The sequence below is a fragment of the Sycon ciliatum genome, chromosome 4 (genome assembly GCF_964019385.1).
Source record: "Sycon ciliatum chromosome 4, ocSycCili1.1, whole genome shotgun sequence".
In the NCBI taxonomy this organism is placed as follows: Eukaryota; Metazoa; Porifera; class Calcarea; order Leucosolenida; family Sycettidae; genus Sycon; species Sycon ciliatum.
Genome location: NC_088646.1, coordinates 11060785 through 11068298, shown reverse-complemented (window position 1 = coordinate 11068298; position 7514 = coordinate 11060785). Strand labels below are relative to the sequence as shown.

Genomic DNA, 7514 nt, shown 5'->3' with positions numbered 1-7514 from the left:
TTGCCCTTGGGTCATTTCATAATAATAATAATAATTAATTTTTTGAAAGAGGTTGGAGGCGGATAATACTTTAAAACGAAGGTAAGTTTTGGGTCGCAAGTATCCACGCAAACACACATCCAGTCACAATAAGGCATTTGTCAAAAGTATCCGAACGTTTTCGGTCCCTTCTCATCAAGGATTGTACAGGGAATGGCTCAAGTTGGAAAGACTAAAACTTATAATTATAGTGTAAAGATAATGAGATAACAACACTCGTGCAAGGTGGAAAATTATCAAGTTCAGTACGACACAAAACTCGAAGGAAAATAATAATAGTGACAACAACATAGTATATAGTGAGCAAATTAAGTCACCTCGACGAGGAATAACACCAAACAATTGTAGCGACAACACATTTTCTTTCTGTACGCAAAGTTCAGGATCTAACTTACGGATATACAAAGCTTCTAACACAGCCAAATGCAACGCACATCTACCACGTGACAATATTGAGAAAACATTATCACTGTACAACTCACGACAATTGGTACGGGTTGACAGATGTTGCTTTTATTGCGATTCTTAGCTCCGTTGGGTGTTGTCTCCTCCAATGTCCCGTCATCTCGCCTCTTCGTGGCATCACCACTATCCGTCTCTTCGCATTTCCGCGGCCTTCCATTTTTCTTGACACTAGCCGTTGGGTGCGCGATACCCAGTGTCCTTTCAGCTACGTCTCCTCCATTGCGGATTTCTATTGAGCTTCTTACTCCACCTTGTCCGGTGTCCGATATTGAGGTTAGTTTTCGCGGTCTACCACGTTTTCGAATATTGACTGTTGTTGTCACTTCCGTTGTCGTTGTACGTAAGTCGTTCGTCCTCACCAGTCCGTATTTTCACTTGGCTTCGCGTCACCCTTACCGACGCCGACAGATCCTTTGTCAGTTTCGGTGGTTTACGTGTCGGTCTTTCACCATCTTTCATGCTGTTCTCAGCTGGCCCCTGTCCTACACACGCAGAGGAGGACGGGCATGCAGTCACATCTTCACGGGAAGAGGAAGATCCACTGATGAGTGATGGACTGGACAGCACATTTTGGAGGATGACCACGGCGAGGACGACAATCGCGCGCATCAAGCGGAACACAACTTAACGGCACATCTTGACGAATGCGTGCGCCCAGGTGCTGAAGGGTTCTACCTACATACCGATCTTCACATTGTCGGCATTGAAAGAAATAGATAACGTTACTTTTACTAAGGGCAGGTAGAACATCCTTCTTCACACTGAACGCACGCACTGTCCCAAAATATGACGTACAGCTTGACGCACGGATATTATGATGGACATACGATACCACAAACATCCTTCTCCACGCGCGTAGAACCCGCGCCAACTAGGCCCCCGTGTAATATGCCGGCATTTTGTTGAGCATTTTCGGTACCTCCGATAACCCAGCACTTTGGGCTCGTGATGCAGCATTTTGGGGGAAACGGAGCACTTGGCCGCTGTGTATCAAAATTGAGAGAAGAAAACTTCCCAAACAAGAACGTCACTTCCGCATTCCGTGGGTTAGCTTCTTGTTGAGTAGTTTATGTCTCGAGCAAGTCTCTTATTGAGTATTTTCTGACTCCCTGGTTTTGACGGCGTGTGCTGAGGATGACAAAAAAGTGAGCATTTTCCGAGCATTTTCGGCAAGGTTTGGGAGCATTTTCGGCAAGGTTTGCGAGAATTTCCCAAAAGCATTTTCGGCAAAGTTTCGGGCATATTACACGGGGGCCTAGCGCCAACCCAGGGTAAATGGAGCACCACTGGGCAACGGTCAGGTCCAAATTGGATAGGCTTGTCTGTCACCGGTTTTTCGTTGATTAGCTTGGCCAGAAATTCCTTTGGATAGCCGTTGTTCGTAAATATTGATGTCAGTCTGTCTAATTCGTCCTGCAATAGATGAGGGGAACATATTCTATGTGCACGATAAACTAGCGCTTTCACAAGATGTCTCTTCGATTTCGTTGGAGTATGCTCCCCCACGGAATGTAGAGGCCAGTGAACGTTGGCTTCCTATAGATAGTGGTGTCGTAATGGAGGAGTGTCGCAATGGAGTAATGGAGGAGTAATGGAGGAGTGTCGCCATGGAGGAGACGTAGCTGAAAGGACACTGGGCATCGCGCACCCAACGGCTAGTGTCAAGAAACGTGGAAGGCCGCGGAAACGCGAAGAGACGGATAGTATTAGTGGTGATGCCACGAAGAGGCGAGATGATGGGACATTGGAGGAGACAACACCCAACGGAGCTAAGAATCGCACTTCGTCAATCAAGCAACATCTGTCAGCCCGTACCAATTGTCGTGAGTTGTACAGTGATAATGTTTTCTCAACAAAAGTATTGTCACGTGGTAGATGTGCGTTGCATTTGGCTGTTTTAGAAGCTTTGTATATTCGTAAGTTAGATCCTGAACTTTGCGTACAGAAAGAAAATGTGTTGTCGCTACAATTGTTTGGTGTTATTCCTCGTCGAGGTGACTTACTATATACTATGTTGTTGTCACTATTATTATTTTCCTTCGAGTTTTGTGTCGTACTGAACTTGATAATTTTCCACCTTGTCACGAGTGTTGTTATCTCATTATCTTTACACAATATAAGTTTTAGTCTTTCCAACTTGAGCCATTCCCTGTACAATCCTTGATGAGAAGGGACCAAAACGTTCGGATACTTTTGACAAATGCCGTATTGTGACTGTATGTGTGTTTGCGTGGATACTTGCGACCCAAAACTTACCTTCGTTTTAAAATAATAATAATAATAATTAATGATCATGATCCATACGGTTCTCCATTATAAGCCCTGCGCTTATATTGGAGACTGCGCTTGTATACCTTCGAAGCCCTCTTGGAGTGCGCTTATAATAAAGACTTATAGTAGAGACTTATAATAGAGACTTATACCGTATTTCCACAAATAGTAGGCCGGTCTACTATTTTTTCAACCTCGTCCTAACCTGGCCTTATAATCGAGGACGGTCTTGTATTCGAGGACGGTCTTTTATTCTTTCAACCCAGTTTGACCCCGGTCTTCTATTTCTCGCCACACAGTTTTACCCCCGTACTTCCATTTTCTTCTACACAGTTTGAGCACGGTCTTCTATTTTTTCCCACAGTTTGAGCACGGTCTTCTATTTTTAACCCTTTGTGTACCAGCCCCATCTCGAACCGTACCATATCAGGCGATGCGCCGTTTTGCGAAAAGTCGACGTTTAGAGGTAGTTTTATTATCCCAAATGCCAAAGCGCGGGAAAATTCAAATGCAAACAGCTGCATTTTGGAGACGTATTTTTTATCGACAGTCGGGCAGTCAATGCCAATTTTCTCAAGAAGAAGAGTATTCAGAGGCATTGTTGTGCATTTTCCGTTGATACTATACGTGTGCCCTAGTGTTTGCATGAGCGAGGGTGGTGGTTTTGCAAAACCGTTCGCATGGCGGGCGGGTTTGTAAGAAGAAAGGCTTCAGCCATTGACGAGCGACGAGAAGCCTGTCATTTCGTGCCATTTGAGTTAGCAGTAGCACCGGACAATACTGACACATGTCTGCGGCAGCAAACATAGTGTACTAACGGATCAAAAACAGCCACAATGTGTGTCACTGCGGAAACGGGCTGTAGAGGTGCATTTGCAAAGCTGCTGATTTTCATCGTCTTTCCATGCACAGGGTACGTATCATGCCCTTGGCATAGGCCAAAGCACGAAAGCTTTAGCTGGACACCACCCACAATCTCCACGTGGGTCCCAGTGTACCTGCTGCTGCCGATGAGAACCGCCCTATAAGCGGTTTACCCACCCATGTGTCCTCAATACGACTGAGAATACATCAGAAGTACGCCATAAGCATTGGAAACCTGTACAGTTGAATCCAATTTCGACCAGAATGACTGTATTGGTTGGAAATGCATTGCACCATTCCACTGAAACGTTAACACACAAGAACAGGAAAAGGATGTAACAGAAAACGAAAGAATGTAACACAAAAGATAATCCCAAACCAGCGGAAAAAAAGAACGTGGGAAGAAAAGCACTGTGGCTGGTGTAGGAAGCAAATACTGCAAATACTAGGCTAAACGGGAAGTACCAAATTATGTGGTTGTTGAGCATCTCAGAGTCGACAAAGGGATAACGGAATGAGAGAGACCGACTATTTTTTGTCAAAACTGTCACAAGCCAGCAGCTGGTGATTGTTGAGGAAGGTAGTTACACCACACTGACCGACACCACTGCTGTGGGTAATGATTACGTGCATCGATCATTGTGCAGCACCTGGCAGCAATAAACCAGACAAAGCAGTACAATACCATGCAGAAGATGAAATGCTTGACGGAGTATAAGTAGTAGCAGACAAACTGTTACACAATGGAGCAACATTATTTGCTATTAAAATGGCATAAATATATTATTACTTTGACGAATACCCGACACATAACATTCCCGCTACAAGCATTACTAACTCTACCGTCCCTGATGCAGGAGGGACTAGTAGCACACATTCCTACTGCATACCCCAAAGCTAAGAAAGGTGGCATCATGCTCATGTGAGCCGTTTGGGTACCACCCAAGCTCTGCACCAGGCTCTGTCCAGGTGCAGACACACAACCCTGGAGGACGAATGCAACCCCAAAACACGATGTAGTAAAGGGCAAGTCTATGGCCACAGCTGTCAAAGTTATCCACCAAATTGACCTACAGCAGGCCAATGTACAGTGGAGGAGAGTACCGAGAAACTAAGAATAAAGGACTTATTGCCTGTTTGTCAGACTATCCACCCCAAGCTATGGTCATGAGGGTGGACAATATTGGATGGTGACAATTCCACCTCGCTCTCGTTTTCTCCCCTGGAATGAAGCTTCACACACATACCTGTAGTACCTGTGGTGTCTACAAGTAGTATAAACAGTCCTTCACTTACTCCACTGCTTTCTATAAAAGCCTGTCTTATGCAGAAGCCTGTTCTGAACACAAGCCTGAGTTCCAAGATAGGCAATTAGCACAATAGTGTGGATTTTGCATCGGCAACCATAAAAAGTTTGGTTTGACTACAAACATAATGCAACATAATGTAAATAGAGGCCTAGCCACCACACCGGCTTCTACAGAAATACGCCTGGCTTTCATAAACGACATTACAGTAAGCACTCACCCACTTCAGTTGGTGCTTGCAGACGTGTTAGACACATACAGCCAGTCAAGTACACTTGCAGGGATCTTTTCTCAATGGGGAGTAACGGCTGGCCATAATACCTACAATACATACAGAATGACAATGGTGAACATAGCAAAAGGGAAAGGCATTCAAGACCTGCAGCTCCATGTATACATGCCGAGTGTAAGCGTGGTGTCTGTGGACAAAATCGACAAAGAGGTACCCTGGCAACAAAATGTAGTGCCAGGATGCCAGCAGAAGGCTACGTGGCACACCAGTCCAACATGTAAATCAACTACCATCCAGTTGTCACATTAGAGCCCAATTGTTGAAGTTCCACGGCCATTTGCCTGCCACATGCCAATCACAAGCACTGAGGAAGAAACTGAGACAAAGCGACGTCGAAGCAAAACACTAACACAGACAGGCGGGTTCCCCACACAGTGAAACTTCAGTATAAAGTACTAGTAGTACCAAGAGTCCATGACGTCAAGAGTATGCGACTGCACGTGGGTTCTGGCACTGCGCTCGGCCCACATTACGTATCCACGAACTGGGGAATCAGCCCATAGTCCGCAAATCAGAGTTGCACGCTTGTGGGTTGTGGGGTTGGGTTATGCAGACACCTGACAGTATGGATATACATGTAACATACTACGGGATATAAAGTACTTGTACTATTATGCAGAACCTTGCACCATGCAATACGCTATATCGGTACAGACCAATTATTTGAAAGGTATTGGAGGTTTGCTATACAGTGTACTGAAGTATCACTGCGATGCTGAATTGCCAATACATGTACATACATGTAGTGGAACATGAAGCTGTACAACCAGTTGACGTGTATTTGTGACGAAATCACACTACGACTGCAAGACTCAAAATGTGAACAAACATGTAATTTGATGGGGATCTTTCACCGAGGAGTCAGGTGATGGCGGTGCCGTAAAACCTACACGTGGAATTCAGCTGAACTGGAATTGTTGTCTCTGGAGTATTGCTTAATATAAGCAACAAATCTACTATCAACTACCCACCTCTTCAAGGTAGGGATGGTGAAGAACCAATGACCTAGTCATGGTGTGGGGCTCTGACAAACATCTTGCAGCAGTCAGACAGCCTGTCACAGGCCTGACAAAAGGCTGTGGGTGCAAGTCCTGCTGCAGGATCATACAATGCGAGTGCAAAAAAGCAAATCTGTTATGCAGGCCAGGGCTAAAATGCCACACTTTCAACAACACCTCCGCGAGGGAAGAATCCAACAGTTCCAGTAAGCAAAAAGTTGTTTAATTTGAGGAGACTGAAAAGCAAGAAACCAGCAACGAATTGGACCAAGATTGAGTCAATGTGCACACAGGTGATGCGTGCGTGTTATTGTTTACTGGAATTATGGCGTATATGCTAGAAACATGGAATGCACTACGAATTCTGACCTGAAATACACAAATATACACATTTGCCTGAGTTTCAATGAGCATGGATAGATGTGGAACACAATACTTCCACTGGAAATGGTGATATACCGGGAACACAATCCATCTGCTGCTAGATGGGCGAGAAACTGTTGTAACCTGGGATATATTGAAACTTAGGTGTGATGAAATGTCACTTTCGTGGATTTTACACGTATTACAAAAAAATTCTTTCATTTCGTGCCATTTGAGTTAGCAGTAGGTCTGGACATAGACATGACCAAATCTTTACACAGGTTGGTTGGGACTATCTTTCTGCTATCTCGGATATTGTGTAAGATTTGATGGAGTCCATTACTGGCTGAATACCAAAGAAGGGAGGAAATTTCTACGACTGTACTGTAAGAAAACGACGACACGAAACTTCCCAATGGCTCAATAGCTGACCACAAAAATATTACGGATTACTTTAGTACTTACTCAAGTCACATCGAATTCCTTATCGGCGGGCTCCAGGCTGTGAAACGCCTCCAGTGGGTCTGAAAGTTCGACAACGTCAGCCATTACTTCTTCACGGAATCGTCATCTTCACCTCTGCACAAAATGAGCTGACCGGGATAATAAAAAACGGCTTTTTTCGCTCTGGCGCATCGACTGATATGGTACGGTTCGCTGCACTCCAATCAAGCGCGCCGTTCCCCGCCGCCGTAGCTCCGATCGAGCCGCGGTTTTTTGCGCTCGACAGCTGAGATCCCACTGAAAATTTTGATGTATTTAGAAAAGCGATCCTGTCAGCTTTTCTATTATTGTGTTCACATGGCAGGAAAAACGACATCGCTATGCTACGTAAGTTTCTACGTAAGGTGCTCGGTATTTCACTTAGGCTACGTAAGTCTCTACGTAAGGTGCTCGGTATTAGATATACCAACG

The 7514-nt window shown here is 44.8% G+C and overlaps 1 long non-coding RNA gene across 1 annotated transcript; it reads right to left on the bottom strand.

Annotated features, from left to right (window-relative positions):
• Positions 1-3877: 3877 nt before the first annotated feature.
• Positions 3878-7211, bottom strand: LOC135814451 (uncharacterized). Its single transcript, XR_010553189.1, has 4 exons — positions 7065-7211; positions 6210-6332; positions 5167-5267; positions 3878-4289 (listed from the first exon to the last, which is right to left on the bottom strand). It is a non-coding gene; the product is annotated as an uncharacterized LOC135814451 (long non-coding RNA).
• Between the last annotated feature and the right edge of the window lie 303 nt (positions 7212-7514).